Here is a 14,368-nt window from a genome sequence, read left to right as displayed (position 1 = left end):
CAGCTATTGTGGAGGGTTCATCGTCTTTGCTGCTGGTGTTTAGTTTTCATAGCAGCACTGGCTCTCTGAGGAGCCGTCTGGTAGCACATCATGTACTAGGGTGAGGGTGTATTTAGATTCTGGAGTTACAGCGTGCTGTCCACACTTGTTTCAGATTTTGCTCAGTGCCCCATTCTGGACTTGTGGGGGACAATCTGGAGTATTAACAAGGAAGTTTCCCATAGGTGCTTTAAATCTGCATGGTATGATTTATCTATGAAGGATTGGTGGCAGGAGTGTGAGGGATCGATTCTAATGGCATGATATCTGTGATACATGTTTCTAAAGTGTACATGCTGCAGAGCTGGTTTGGGTTGGTTCTCTTTTCAAATGTCCTTTCTAGACTGCTCTCCTGACACAGCCTTTGAGGAGTGATACCCCTCACAGTAGGATAGTTTCTGGCCTGGAACACCCACAGCAGAAGCACAAAGGGTGAGTGTAGGAAGTTGGCTCTGTATGTGCTATTTCAAAGTAAGGAATAGCATGCACAGAGTCCAAGGGTTCCCCTTAGAGGTAAAATAGTGGTAAAAATAGATAATACTAATGCTCTATTTTGTGGTAGTGTGGTCGAGCAGTAGGCTTATCCAAGGAGTAGTGTTAAGCATTTGTTGTACATACACATAGACAATAAATGAGGTACACACACTCAGAGACAAATCCAGCCAATAGGTTTTTATATAGAAAAATATCTTTTCTTAGTTTATTTTAAGAACCACAGGTTCAAATTCTACATGTAATATCTCATTCGAAAGGTATTGCAGGTAAGTACTTTAGGAACTTTAAATCATCAAAATTGCATGTATACTTTTCAAGTTATTCACAAATAGCTGTTTTAAAAGTGGACACTTAGTGCAATTTTCACAGTTCCTAGGGGAGGTAAGTATTTGTTAGTTTTACCAGGTAAGTAAGACACTTACAGGGTTCAGTTCTTGGTCCAAGGTAGCCCACCGTTGGGGGTTCAGAGCAACCCCAAAGTCACCACACCAGCAGCTCAGGGCCGGTCAGGTGCAGAGTTCAAAGTGGTGCCCAAAACACATAGGCTAGAATGGAGAGAAGGGGGTGCCCCGGTTCCGGTCTGCTTGCAGGTAAGTACCCGCGTCTTCGGAGGGCAGACCAGGGGGGTTTTGTAGGGCACCGGGGGGGACACAAGTCCACACAGAAATTTCACCCTCAGCGGCGCGGGGGCGGCCGGGTGCAGTGTAGAAACAAGCGTCGGGTTCGCAATGTTAGTCTATGAGAGATCTCGGGATCTCTTCAGCGCTGCAGGCAGGCAAGGGGGGGGTTCCTCGGGGAAACCTCCACTTGGGCAAGGGAGAGGGACTCCTGGGGGTCGCTTCTCCAGTGAAAGTCCGGTCCTTCAGGTCCTGGGGGCTGCGGGTGCAGGGTCTCTCCCAGGCGTCGGGACTTTAGATTCAAAGAGTCGCGGTCAGGGGAAGCCTCGGGATTCCCTCTGCAGGCGGCGCTGTGGGGGCTCAGGGGGGACAGGTTTTGGTACTCACGGTATCAGAGTAGTCCTGGGGTCCCTCCTGAGGTGTTGGATCGCCACCAGCCGAGTCGGGGTCGCCGGGTGCAGTGTTGCAAGTCTCACGCTTCTTGCGGGGAGCTTGCAGAGTTCTTTAAAGCTGCTGGAAACAAAGTTGCAGCTTTTCTTGGAGCAGGTCCGCTGTCCTCGGGAGTTTCTTGTCTTTTCGAAGCAGGGGCAGTCCTCAGAGGATGTCGAGGTCGCTGGTCCCTTTGGAAGGCGTCGCTGGAGCAGGATCTTTGGAAGGCAGGAGACAGGCCGGTGAGTTTCTGGAGCCAAGGCAGTTGTCGTCTTCTGGTCTTCCGCTGCAGGGGTTTCAGCTAGGCAGTCCTTCTTCTTGTAGTTGCAGGAATCTAATTTTCTAGGGTTCAGGGTAGCCCTTAAATACTAAATTTAAGGGCGTGTTTAGGTCTGGGGGGTTAGTAGCCAATGGCTACTAGCCCTGAGGGTGGGTACACCCTCTTTGTGCCTCCTCCCAAGGGGAGGGGGTCACAATCCTAACCCTATTGGGGGAATCCTCCATCTGCAAGATGGAGGATTTCTAAAAGTCAGAGTCACCTCAGCTCAGGACACCTTAGGGGCTGTCCTGACTGGCCAGTGACTCCTCCTTGTTTTTCTCATTATTTTCTCCGGCCTTGCCGCCAAAAGTGGGGCCTGGCCGGAGGGGGCGGGCAACTCCACTAGCTGGAGTGTCCTGCTGGGTTGGCACAAAGGAGGTGAGCCTTTGAGGCTCACCGCCAGGTGTGACAATTCCTGCCTGGGGGAGGTGTTAGCATCTCCACCCAGTGCAGGCTTTGTTACTGGCCTCAGAGTGACAAAGGCACTCTCCCCATGGGGCCAGCAACATGTCTCGGTTTGTGGCAGGCTGCTAAAACTAGTCAGCCTACACAGATAGTCGGTTAAGTTTCAGGGGGCACCTCTAAGGTGCCCTCTGGGGTGTATTTTACAATAAAATGTACACTGGCATCAGTGTGCATTTATTGTGCTGAGAAGTTTGATACCAAACTTCCCAGTTTTCAGTGTAGCCATTATGGTGCTGTGGAGTTCGTGTAAAACAGACTCCCAGACCATATACTCTTATGGCTACCCTGCACTTACAATGGCTAAGGTTTTGCTTAGACACTGTAGGGGCACAGTGCTCATGCACTGGTACCCTCACCTATGGTATAGTGCACCCTGCCTTAGGGCTGTAAGGCCTGCTAGAGGGGTGTCTTACCTATACTGCATAGGCAGTGAGAGGCTGGCATGGCACCCTGAGGGGAGTGCCATGTCGACTTACTCATTTTGTTCTCACCAGCACACACAGGCTTGTAAGCAGTGTGTCTGTGCTGAGTGAGGGGTCTCTAGGGTGGCATAAGACATGCTGCAGCCCTTAGAGACCTTTCTTGGCATCAGGGCCCTTGGTACTAGAAGTACCAGTTACAAGGGACTTATCTGAATGCCAGGGTGTGCCAATTGTGGATACAATGGTACATTTTAGGTGAAGGAACACTGGTGCTGGGGCCTGGTTAGCAGGGTCCCAGCACACTTCTCAGTCAAGTCAGCATCAGTATCAGGCAAAAAGTGGGGGGGTAACTGCAACAGGGAGCCATTTCTTTACACAAGCCCCCCCCAGCCCACAGGCCAGGAGACTCAGCCAACGCTGGAAGAGTCTTCCTAGTCTGTCAGGCGAGGAAGAGTAGAGGAAATGGCTGGTTTGTTGCAGGGCCTACTCTGCCTTACATCCTCCTGTTCAGGTCATTCCCTCTGGGGAACTGACCCACTTCCACAGTGATAGGACCTAGTCTGAACTGCCTCTTGTCTGTGCTTTTTATGTCTTCACCCATTCTCTCTATTTTGAGGTCAGAGGTATCCACCTCTGCTAATCTTATCTTAGCCAGGGTCACCCCTAGCTTACCCAAAGAGGTTACCCAGAGCTGGAGTAACCCCACCATGACCAACAGGGTCAGGGGGCCTAACTTGTTATTTGGCATGGGGTCAGACCACCATGCCAAGGATAGTGCAGCCATAAAGGCTAACACCCAGCAGAGGCCACTGACAGCTGTCAGTGCCCAGAACCACACCTTTAGCTCTTCACCTAAAAGGGAAGGGGCTAAGTTACAGGCTTCTTTGGGTTCAGGTTGCCTGTCTGCTGTATTAGAGTGGGGGGTTACCACATCTTGTAGAAAACACCCTTCTTCCACTCTTTCTTCTGTTAGCTGAGGAGCCACCCACTCAGGTTTAACAGTTGCCTGACTAGCCAGGACTTCTTGTGGGTCAGGTTGGACTTTATCAGAGCCATTTTTGGAGTTCTCCCCTACTGGAGCAGAATCTCCTTGGCTTGCTGGAACCTTGGCTAAAGGTTGTCCACCTTTCCTACTCTGTTTTCTTTTCTTCTTCTTCTGGGGTCTGCTTGCATTTACTGCAGAGGCAGGACTTCCAGAATCCTTGGGAGAGGACTGGCACTGGACCAGTTCCTCTCTTGGGCTCTGACTAACCTCTGGGTAGTCATTTCCAAGGAGACAATCAAGGGGGAGGTCTGTACTGACTACTACCCTTCTCCAGCTAAGAGTGCCACCCACTTCTATGGGTACTAAAGCCACAGGCCTCTTAGTGACCCTGTCTAGGCTAACTCTTACCCTGGCAGTCTCACCTGGGATGTACTGGTTTGAGAGCACCAGCCTGTCATGCACAATAGTGTGACTGGCACAAGTGTCTCTCAGGGCAGTGGTTGGGATTCCATTCACCAGTAGGTGGTGGAAGTGTCTACTTCCCTCTGGAATCTCCAACTCACCTGTTGGGCCCTGTTTCCAGTTGAAGGCTATGAAGACCTCCTCATCTGAAGAGTCATCTCCCATGGCTATACTGGTTACCCCTGGAATTTTGTTCTGAGGTTTGTTTTTGGGACAAGAAGTGTCCTTGGTGTGGTGCCCAGACTGTTTACAGTTGTGGCACCATGCCTTAGTGGCATCCCAGTTCTTACCCTGGTACCCACCTTTGTTTTGGGTTGTGTCTTGGGGCCCACCCACCTGTTCTGGTTTTTGGGGGCCTACAGAGGACTCTTTTTCTTTGTTTCTAGTGTCACCCACTTTCTCCTGGGGAGTTTTTGTAACCCCTTTCTTTTGGTCACCCCCAGTGGAAGTTTTGGTTACCCTAGTCTTGACCCAGTGGTCTGCCTTCTTTCCCAATTCTTGGGGAGAAATTGGACCTAGGTCTACCAGATACTGATGCAACTTTTCATTGAAGCAGTTACTTAGAATGTGTTCTTTCATAAACAAATTATAAAGCCCAACATAGTCACACACTTCATTTCCAGTTAACCAACCATCTAGTGTTTTTACTGAGTAGTCTACAAAATCAACCCAGGTCTGGCTCGAGGATTTTTGAGCCCCCCTGAATCTAATTCTATACTCCTCAGTGGAGAATCCAAAGCCCTCAATCAGGGTACCCTTCATGAGGTCATAAGATTCTGCATCTTTTCCCGAGAGTGTGAGGAGTCTATCCCTACACTTTCCAGTGAACATTTCCCAAAGGAGAGCACCCCAGTGAGATCTGTTTACTTTTCTGGTTACACAAGCCCTCTCAAAAGCTGTGAACCATTTGGTGATGTCATCACCATCTTCATATTTTGTTACAATCCCTTTGGGGATTTTTAGGATGTCAGGAGAATCTCTGACCCTATTTAAGTTGCTGCCACCATTGATGGGACCTAGGCCCATCTCTTTTCTTTCCCTTTCTATGGCTAGGAGCTGCTTTTCCAAAGCCAATCTTTTGGCCATCCTGGCTAACTGGATGTCCTCTTCACTGGGGTTATCCTCAGTGATTTCAGAGGTGTTGGTCTCTCCTGTGAGGGAACCAGCATCTCTGACTATTATTTTTGGAGTCAGGGTTTGAGGGACCCTGTTCTCCCTAGATAGGACTGGTAGGGGGGAATTGTCCTCCAAGTCACTATCCTCTTCCTCTGAGTTGCCACCCTCAGAGGGGTTGGCCTTTTCAAACTCTGCCAAAAGCTCCTGGAGCTGTATTTTGGTAGGTTTGGGGCCCATTGTTATTTTCTTTATTTTACAGAGTGACCTTAGCTCCCTCATCTTAAGATGGAGGTAAGGTGTGGTGTCGAGTTCCACCACATTCACATCTGTGCTAGACATTATGCTTCTAAAAGTTGGAATACTTTTTAAGAAACTAAAACTGGTTCTAGAATCTAATTCAAACTTTTACAAACTTTTAAACTCTAAAAGAAATGCTAAACAGGATCTAACACAAGGCCCTAGCAGGTCTTTTAAGAATTTAGAAAACTTTTCAAATTGCAAAAATCAATTTCTAATGACAATTTTGGAATTTGTCGTGTGATCAGGTATTGGCTGAGTAGTCCAGCAAATGCAAAGTCTTGTACCCCACCGCTGATCCACCAATGTAGGAAGTTGGCTCTGTATGTGCTATTTCAAAGTAAGGAATAGCATGCACAGAGTCCAAGGGTTCCCCTTAGAGGTAAAATAGTGGTAAAAATAGATAATACTAATGCTCTATTTTGTGGTAGTGTGGTCGAGCAGTAGGCTTATCCAAGGAGTAGTGTTAAGCATTTGTTGTACATACACATAGACAATAAATGAGGTACACACACTCAGAGACAAATCCAGCCAATAGGTTTTTATATAGAAAAATATCTTTTCTTAGTTTATTTTAAGAACCACAGGTTCAAATTCTACATGTAATATCTCATTCGAAAGGTATTGCAGGTAAGTACTTTAGGAACTTTAAATCATCAAAATTGCATGTATACTTTTCAAGTTATTCACAAATAGCTGTTTTAAAAGTGGACACTTAGTGCAATTTTCACAGTTCCTAGGGGAGGTAAGTATTTGTTAGTTTTACCAGGTAAGTAAGACACTTACAGGGTTCAGTTCTTGGTCCAAGGTAGCCCACCGTTGGGGGTTCAGAGCAACCCCAAAGTCACCACACCAGCAGCTCAGGGCCGGTCAGGTGCAGAGTTCAAAGTGGTGCCCAAAACACATAGGCTAGAATGGAGAGAAGGGGGTGCCCCGGTTCCGGTCTGCTTGCAGGTAAGTACCCGCGTCTTCGGAGGGCAGACCAGGGGGGTTTTGTAGGGCACCGGGGGGGACACAAGTCCACACAGAAATTTCACCCTCAGCGGCGCGGGGGCGGCCGGGTGCAGTGTAGAAACAAGCGTCGGGTTCGCAATGTTAGTCTATGAGAGATCTCGGGATCTCTTCAGCGCTGCAGGCAGGCAAGGGGGGGGTTCCTCGGGGAAACCTCCACTTGGGCAAGGGAGAGGGACTCCTGGGGGTCGCTTCTCCAGTGAAAGTCCGGTCCTTCAGGTCCTGGGGGCTGCGGGTGCAGGGTCTCTCCCAGGCGTCGGGACTTTAGATTCAAAGAGTCGCGGTCAGGGGAAGCCTCGGGATTCCCTCTGCAGGCGGCGCTGTGGGGGCTCAGGGGGGACAGGTTTTGGTACTCACGGTATCAGAGTAGTCCTGGGGTCCCTCCTGAGGTGTTGGATCGCCACCAGCCGAGTCGGGGTCGCCGGGTGCAGTGTTGCAAGTCTCACGCTTCTTGCGGGGAGCTTGCAGAGTTCTTTAAAGCTGCTGGAAACAAAGTTGCAGCTTTTCTTGGAGCAGGTCCGCTGTCCTCGGGAGTTTCTTGTCTTTTCGAAGCAGGGGCAGTCCTCAGAGGATGTCGAGGTCGCTGGTCCCTTTGGAAGGCGTCGCTGGAGCAGGATCTTTGGAAGGCAGGAGACAGGCCGGTGAGTTTCTGGAGCCAAGGCAGTTGTCGTCTTCTGGTCTTCCGCTGCAGGGGTTTCAGCTAGGCAGTCCTTCTTCTTGTAGTTGCAGGAATCTAATTTTCTAGGGTTCAGGGTAGCCCTTAAATACTAAATTTAAGGGCGTGTTTAGGTCTGGGGGGTTAGTAGCCAATGGCTACTAGCCCTGAGGGTGGGTACACCCTCTTTGTGCCTCCTCCCAAGGGGAGGGGGTCACAATCCTAACCCTATTGGGGGAATCCTCCATCTGCAAGATGGAGGATTTCTAAAAGTCAGAGTCACCTCAGCTCAGGACACCTTAGGGGCTGTCCTGACTGGCCAGTGACTCCTCCTTGTTTTTCTCATTATTTTCTCCGGCCTTGCCGCCAAAAGTGGGGCCTGGCCGGAGGGGGCGGGCAACTCCACTAGCTGGAGTGTCCTGCTGGGTTGGCACAAAGGAGGTGAGCCTTTGAGGCTCACCGCCAGGTGTGACAATTCCTGCCTGGGGGAGGTGTTAGCATCTCCACCCAGTGCAGGCTTTGTTACTGGCCTCAGAGTGACAAAGGCACTCTCCCCATGGGGCCAGCAACATGTCTCGGTTTGTGGCAGGCTGCTAAAACTAGTCAGCCTACACAGATAGTCGGTTAAGTTTCAGGGGGCACCTCTAAGGTGCCCTCTGGGGTGTATTTTACAATAAAATGTACACTGGCATCAGTGTGCATTTATTGTGCTGAGAAGTTTGATACCAAACTTCCCAGTTTTCAGTGTAGCCATTATGGTGCTGTGGAGTTCGTGTAAAACAGACTCCCAGACCATATACTCTTATGGCTACCCTGCACTTACAATGGCTAAGGTTTTGCTTAGACACTGTAGGGGCACAGTGCTCATGCACTGGTACCCTCACCTATGGTATAGTGCACCCTGCCTTAGGGCTGTAAGGCCTGCTAGAGGGGTGTCTTACCTATACTGCATAGGCAGTGAGAGGCTGGCATGGCACCCTGAGGGGAGTGCCATGTCGACTTACTCATTTTGTTCTCACCAGCACACACAGGCTTGTAAGCAGTGTGTCTGTGCTGAGTGAGGGGTCTCTAGGGTGGCATAAGACATGCTGCAGCCCTTAGAGACCTTTCTTGGCATCAGGGCCCTTGGTACTAGAAGTACCAGTTACAAGGGACTTATCTGAATGCCAGGGTGTGCCAATTGTGGATACAATGGTACATTTTAGGTGAAGGAACACTGGTGCTGGGGCCTGGTTAGCAGGGTCCCAGCACACTTCTCAGTCAAGTCAGCATCAGTATCAGGCAAAAAGTGGGGGGGTAACTGCAACAGGGAGCCATTTCTTTACAGTGAGGTTTCAGTACTTCTGTCAACAGCCCAAATGAAAGTGTGATCAAGATAGAGAAAAGGCTGGGACTCATCTAAATGGCCCCTTTCACCTAGCACAACAGAATCTGCAGTTTCACCCCTCACCCAAACAGCGCTTCGGGAAATCTAATCAGCAGCCACTTGCTGTCAGTTTTCACTGAAGTTCAGTATCTGGATCTCCAGCCACAGGAATATAGGCAATATGCTTCCACTGACTGGGGAAGTAGTCCTTGCCCTCCATGTTGTGTCATGTCAAACCAGATGCATCCAAAATGGATCATACTTTGCTTTACAACCAATACTGTGAACCAAACTTGAGACAGCATCCTCTCCAGCATTTGCAGAATCTCCTTTCAAGGTTTGCACCAAGCCATTACTTTATGCTTCCAACCCCTGAGCTGATCAACTGTTTTTGCTGAAGCAATGATCTATCAGTAGTCTAGCACCAGACAGCGTTCGCCTGAGTCTATTGCTTATCAAAAGAATATACTATACTCACATGCAAAAAATTTAGCTTCAATCTAGAGTTTTGTATTCTTATGTTGCATAAAGACTCAAAAAGCGTCCTCTAAATTGCTCAAATCTGACTTAAAAAAGGATCTTTAATTATAATTTTTGAATGTTGTCTCTCCTTTTTCATTTCAAATAGCTCTGTCCTTCATTTTAATCACGTACATGCCTTTCCTCCCTAGACAGAAGCCTCTTTGCCTTTACCTCAATTAATGTATTTCTTCAAATTGTTCACAACTCATTTCAAAGATTACAACCTCTCCTTTTTTGAGCCATAGTCCTACAACCCAATCACATCTAATCTCCTCTAGCTCATCTATTAAACCCAACAAACATCTGCATGAAATCACATACCCCCTCACTAATTATAACACATAACTCCTAATAATTTAAAATATTACAAAGAAATTGGAGTGAATGCATGGAATGGTTTGCTTGAGTGCATAAGACTAATCCCAATAACCAACCATAACCATCAACACTAGACTGACCACTAGCCTTGGATTTTAGAGCAGTGTGCTGCCCAGAGTAAAGTGTCTCTTCAGGGGTAGTAAGCGCTATATATATACAATCACAATACAGTACAATGTCCTGTTGGTTGAGAATTGTTGGGGTTGTCACAGGTGACATGCAGCCATTTGGCAGTTTTATTAAGGCACACACGCCTTTGCATTCTCAAGCCTTAACAAGTTCTGTTTAACATTGTTTAGGTAATGGAGCAGAAAGCACTTGGCTTTTTTGTTGTATCAGACTTTCAAGGAGCCTCATATTATTAGAGGGACTTTTAGTCAGTTCTGTTTTTCAGCCAGCTTTAACGGCCATGCACAGATTGGAATTTTCTTTCTTTTTTGCATTATTTGTAGGGACCAAGGAGTTCCAATATATAATGGCAAATAGACCCCACCTTTCAATGACGTTAACCGACTTATGGCTTTACCAATGCCCTTTTCATATTCTGTTCCGCATCAACGAAAAGAAAACAAATTGCTTGTTTGCCCATGAGATAAAACAGAGCGATGAGCCATATGAGCATGTGTCATGGCACTTCTGTGTGCATGAGCCATAATGAGGTGGCCATTTTGGTTTTCGATTTAATTTACCATTCCAAAATGGTGGACAAACAATCTAAGCGTTGTGAACGAAAATAATATAAAAAGTGTGCTGTAGCTATTATTTATTTTATTTTTCTATAAAAAAGAACAGTCCAACACCAAAGTTTAGTTGATGGGCAGTAAAAAAAAAAACAACTACTAGAGGGCAGAGTAATGGTGGAGTAGATGAAGTAAGCACCGAGGAGTGCCGGGAGTTGTAAGTAGCAACAGAGGAGCTAATTGTGGGGGTGAAAACATAAAAAAATAGGCAAAACAAGGAGTGATGGAGTAAGCAATGGATGATCTGATGGCTGGAGGGGGAAGCAACAATGGAGAGCATATTTACATATATACTCCTCCTTTGTTAGTGGGCCACTGCAATACACTAGAATGAAGAGGGTGTCGGTCAGTACAGAGGGCACTTAGTCAGTTTTCAAAGCACCACCCCTTAACTCCATTCGCAAAGTCACCAGTGCTTTTTTTCCTAATGTTGCTATTGGGCTCTGCACTCCACCAGCCCCCAACAACATTAAAAACAGTTTGGTGGCGCCTCTGCCCTTTTTAGGAATAAAATATATATTGTTTCAAAGCCCTAGGCCATTACAGGGCACTCATTGCTGGAGCTGTGAATAATAAATGAGTGGCTCCTGCAGCTCATTATATATTCATTCTTGCATTTTGTTTTAAATTTTGTGGGTGCCGTGGGGCCCTCCTGGGGCACCCACATGCATAATAACATTGGGGGCTGAGGAAGAGCCCCATGGCCCCCACGGTCCCTGCTGGCTGTTATTGTGGGAGCTTTCTGCATATTAATGGTAAGTGCCTTGGTGCCCAACCAAAGAATACACAATGTCTCTTTTGAGACCCCTTTTAAAATTTTTGGTGGATGCCCTGGTGCCCACCTGGATTTTGTTGGGAGCTGCAGAGGGAGCCCCCGGGCCCTTACGGCCCCTTCTGACTCCCTGGCGGGAGCCCCTGGGCCCTCACGGCCCCTTCTGACTCCCTGGCGGGAGCTGGCCACTTTTTAAATATTTGGTTGATGTCCCGGTACCTACCCAGGGCACCCACAAGCAAGATCTTGTTGGGGGGCTGCAGGAGGAGCCACAGGGCCCCCGCTGCCCAAGTTGGCTCCCCAGCCAGCACCATACTGTGTGCTGGCAAGAGCCAGTTGTATTACTTTGCTCCTGCCTGGCTGGAGCAGCATTTTCACTGCTCCCACAGGGGTGGAAGCTAAGTTGTGTTCTGTGCTCAGAAGCGTGTGAGCAGAGAACTACAGTGACAAGGGTGGTGGGGTCCCTGGGACACTTCTGGGCCAGGCTTCTGGGGCTCAATACCCCTTTTTCCAACAACTTAACTGGTGCCATGGAATGGGGTCCCTGAGGCCCTACAGTGCTTGGGAAAGGGGGCCACAAGCTCACATGGCCCACTTTATGTTGCTAATGGGCCCCGGCAGATGGGACCTATTGGCCAGTGCAGGGCTCTGGAATGGTGGCCTCATGCACCATTTCCTTTATTTTTCAAATGGCCCTTGGGCATGGGGTCCTGAGGCCTCTAACAGTCATGGGGAGGGTAGTTTTGGGGGATGGTGCTGCTTAGGGGAGGAAGCCTCGGGAGGGGGGGCTGCATGCCTCCTCCCCATAAAATTGATTGCACTGTCCTCCTGCCCATCCCAGGAGTTTGTTTTTTCAAAGCATAGGAGACCGCACTTTAAAAATAAGTTTCACTGCAGATTCTTTGTGCAACATACAAGCACACATTGACAAAGCCAATAGATCTTGCATAGGTGAAACCTTTTGGTTTTGCTAATGCTTGTTCTGTAGTGTTTCCTGTCTGGTACAGTGGGAATGGTGATGGCTTCCACCTGGAAAGTCAACCTAAGATAAAACATTTCTATGACGCATTTCCTCTGTGGTACAATATGTGAAATAGGGGTGATGGGGGCTTCCATATCGGGTGAGATGGAGCTTGACAGGCAAAGCTGTAGGCCATTGTGTATGGAGCAGAGTCAAATAGGAGGCGACCAGTTACCAAAGTGGCAGGATCTGTGGGGCACAACATGCCCATACTTCTTTTAATTTTAGAAAAACAGTTCCCCTACATTTTGTGAAAAGACAACCCTTCCTACGATGGTTAATTCTGACAGAGGAAATGCTTCAAATGAAGTGTAAGGCAGGAAATCTCCTGTGTTGTGAAACCGAGGGAGGAGCACACAGCTAAACAAGCTTTCTTGCCAGAGTGCCTGCTTGCCTAAAAAAATGTGCATGTGCCTGCAAATATAAGTGGGGCTCTCAAGCTGGTATTGGCTTTAATTGATGAAATCACTTTAAGCTTCCTGATAATGCACATTTATTCTTTTTGAGAGGTATTGTAAGGTAGCTGCCAGCTAAGCTGTGAAGCGTGTGCAGTTAAAAGACAGTTATAAAAAAAATTGCTTCCTGATGACACACATTTATTCTTTTTGATGGCTATTTTAAGGGAGCCACCAGCTAAGCTGTGAAATGTGTGCTTTTAAAAGACAGTTTAAAAAATTGCAATGCGTAAATCTGGGCATTTCTAAAATCTGTATTAATTGGAAGCACTTTTTAGGTTGCAGCCTACCAGACAGCACAGCTGTCTGGTTTGCTGAAGACATATTGGGGGCTTTCAGAAAGTTGACTGAGGATTGCAATCCGCTTGTTGATTACCATTGGCTTTGTGGTTTGTAACTCACACTTTCTGGCTTTCTATTTGCTGGGTTTATTTTCTTTAGGCTCTCTATTTTTTTGTCCCGCCCCTTTGCTAAACCTTGTTTACTTTATTCTTCCACGAACACGCTTTCTGTAAACAGGCCTTTAAATCTTGTTCTATCTTGTCAGATTTGCTATGCATTCAAAGACAGAGGTCAAATGTCAGGCTTTCTCCTCCAGTGAGATGGTTATTATTTTTCAGTCTCTGACCTCAAAGTGAGAGAATTTATGTGACAATCTTGCTGAGTACCCATGTAAAACAAGAAGGGATGATATTTGTTTCCTAGCACACTACAAAAAAATGAACTGTGACGATGTTTCATAAAATATCAGAGTTAGTACAAATTAACCCATTTTGTTTGTAATTCTAAAGTGTGGTGGTAACAAATATTACACCAATACCCTAGGTAATGACATTTGCCCATATTATCGTTTATGTCCATTAAAACTGTATTTTGGTGCAAATGTAATGGTCATTTCAATTGAAATGCATTTATGTAATGGCAGTGCGCTACCGCACCATGCATACTTCACACTACATTCGATCTAACCCAGTGAACCCACTCACTCCAATCTTGTCCACTACATCCCAATCTACTGCACTCCACTCAAATCTACCCCACTCTGCTCCTATCAACCCCAGTCTACCCCTCTCCACTCCAATTCTCCCTGCCACACTCCAATCTACTCTAATCCATCCCACGTCAATGTAGCTCAATCCAACCCACTCCACTCCAATCTACCCAAATCCACTCCAATCTACCTCACTCCATTCACATTTACCTCACTCCACTCCAAGCTCTACTGCAATCTATCCAACTGTTCTCCACTCTATTCTACCTCACTCCAATCTACCCCACTCCCCCACAATCTCTCCCACTCCAATATACCACACTCCAGTCTACTCCACTCCAGTCTAGCCTTCTCCACTGTGCCACACTCTACTCTAACCAAATCTGTCCCACTTCAATTCACTCCACTCCACCCCAATCCACCCCAGTCTACTCCTACCTTCTCCACTCCAGTGTACCCCACTCAAATCATCCCTCTTCAAGCTACCCCACTCCAATCTAACCCACTCCATTCCAAATTACCCTACTCTAATCCACCCAATCTTCCCCACTGTACACCCCCCTAATCTACCCCACTACATTTCAGTCTACCCCACTGCACTCTTCCCTAGTTTATCCACCACAGTCCATTCTACCCTACATCACTCCACCTCAATCTATCCCACTCCAATCAACCCACTCCACTTCAGTTTACCCCACTCTAAACTATTCTACTCCTATCTCACTCCAGTCTTCCCTACGCCACCCTAATGTACTCCCCACCCCAAACTACCCAACACCAATCTACCCCATCCAATCCACCCCACTCCAAT

Source organism: Pleurodeles waltl, chromosome 8 (assembly GCF_031143425.1).
Source record: "Pleurodeles waltl isolate 20211129_DDA chromosome 8, aPleWal1.hap1.20221129, whole genome shotgun sequence".
In the NCBI taxonomy this organism is placed as follows: Eukaryota; Metazoa; Chordata; class Amphibia; order Caudata; family Salamandridae; genus Pleurodeles; species Pleurodeles waltl.
This window is presented reverse-complemented; position numbering follows the sequence as displayed.